Source organism: Oratosquilla oratoria, chromosome 7 (assembly GCF_046742065.1).
Source record: "Oratosquilla oratoria isolate Oo_2021 chromosome 7, ASM4674206v1, whole genome shotgun sequence".
Lineage (NCBI taxonomy): Eukaryota > Metazoa > Arthropoda > Malacostraca > Stomatopoda > Squillidae > Oratosquilla > Oratosquilla oratoria.
In genome coordinates, this window is record NC_134783.1 from 72,311,561 (window position 1) to 72,314,060 (window position 2,500).

Genomic DNA, 2,500 nt, shown 5'->3' on the forward strand with positions numbered 1-2,500 from the left:
CCGGCCACTCACCATGTATATAAATATATATATATATATATATATATATATATATATATATATATATATATATATATATATCATATACATATGTATATACATAATATATATATATATATATATATATATATATATATATATATGTATATATATATATACATATATATATATACATGTATATGTATATATATGTCGTGAAGGAAGAAAGCAGATTTTCTTTAATGCAAGTAGAATTGAATACGACAGCATTTTGACAATGATTCAACTTCTTAATGTTTCCAGTTTCCCTGATCATGATTTTTCCTGCTGGGAGGAGAGTACGAACAAGATTTCCATAGTACTCCACTTATTAGATAATCAAGCTTTCGTCTTCAAAGACATCTTCCGGATTGACAAGTTTCTGTAACGTTAGACAAAAACAAAAATATTGGTACAATTTTGACAAGAAAATAAACATGCAAATAACAAAATGAAAAGGTATATCAAATATACAGATGAGTAAGATATACACGAGTGGTGACATTTACGTCTATGAGAGAAGTATAATTGGTAGGTGAAAGAGAATGTATTTATACTCGAGCTGCTCTCCGTGTACCTGACCGTTTGGTCTGTCTGGTGGTCACAGTGGGTGGTGGGAGGAGGGAAGGGGAGGGGGAGGAGGGGACCTCAATATAACGGCGTCTCAAGAGCGCGTCGTTATAGAGGAAAATACTGTAGGTCATATTGGATTGGATATTTATTGTAGGTACATTATATCTAATATGAAAAGCCAATAAAAAAAATTAACCTTTTAGAGTCCTCACTGTGTCCGATGGCTTTGGTACACTTAATCAAGGTGTCTCTGTTAATGGTCTGGTTATGATATTTTACGTAGTATTCTTTAATATCCCCGTCCTGCTGGTGTAAAGATAGTCTTCTGCTGAGACTACATCTGGTATGTCCAACGTATGTATAAATGTGAGGTGCGCAGCCCTCGGCGGAACATTGAAACAGATACACCACGTTGGTTTTGGATGTAGCGTCAGTTCGACCATTACCGTTGTTTTTCATAACCACTGAGCTGGTTCTGGGGTGTTTATAATAAATAAGAACCCTGATTTCAAGGTTCTCACTGGTGGGGCGACAATTTTTCTTAATAATATTCCTGATCGCTTTTTAATTTTAATTTTTTTTTAAATAAGAATCAGTAATGGTGTTACGGTAGAAAATATTAATGAAATTAGGCTTATTGGAACACTGACTGGGCTTAAGTTCACTCATCAATTTGTTGGTTATGTAATCAAAGTCACATTTGGCATAGCCGTTACTAATGAGCATTTGCCGCAAATGTTGGAGTTCAGCATGTAGTGTTTCCCACGAGGAACAAACTTTTATTGCTCTCCTGACGTAAGCTCTAATCACGCCTTTCTTGTAATTATCGCTGCATTTGCTGTTACCATTCATGCATTTATCAATGATAGTGGGCTTACGGTAGACATTAGTAGTAAAGTTAGTAGAGATAGAATCAACCAGGAAGTCAAGGGTAGGGAATTTACCGTTTATATTCATCTCACTTGTGAAATTTAAACCAGAAATTTATTGTAAGCGCAGCCTAAGTTTCTCTAGGAGTTCGCTAGAGTGCGTACTGACGAAAAAGGTACACGGGGAGCGGTTTAAGTATAAATAACTTCTCTTTCACCTACCAATTGCACTTCTCTCATAGACGTAAGTGACACCACTCGTGTATACCTTACTAATCTATACATTTGTTATACCTTTTCATTTTGTTATTTACATGTTTATTTTCTTGTCAGAATTGTACCAGTATTTTTGTTTTTGTTAAAGATTATAGAAATTTGTCAATCCTGAAGATGTCTCTTTGAAGAAGAAACCCTGATTATTTAATAAATGGAGTACTATAGAAATAATGTCTGTACTCACCTCCTATCAGGAAAACTGACAACATTAAGAAGTTGAATCATTGTCAAAATGCTGTCGTATTCAAGTCTACTTGCATATTAGTTCACCGTAGGTCTCGGCAAGAGGGTGCAACTAGACATTTGCTCACCGGAAGTGACAACCCGACAAGACGTGACATAAGCCTATCGTAGGAATAGGGCCCCCCTTCCTGGCGCCGCCCACCCGCATATATTTCCACCAATCATATACCACAATTTTTTATTTTCTTTTTTGTTTGTACGGCCCACGGGCCTTTATATTCTAATATATTTTACATTTGTATTCAGTTTTACCCTGAAGACGACCATGTGAAATGGTTAAAACAGCTGTCGGTATAAAATGGAGTACCATTCTGACGATTTTCGTACTTTCCTCCAGAGGTTGAACCATGAAGAGAAAAGAATACTTAGAAAGCTAGAGAAATCTTCTCTAAAAACCATTGATGTCACATGTACATTAGCTTTGAACAGTAATATATATGTATATATATATATATACATGTATATATATAAATATATATATATATGTATATATATATATATATATGTATATATGTACATGT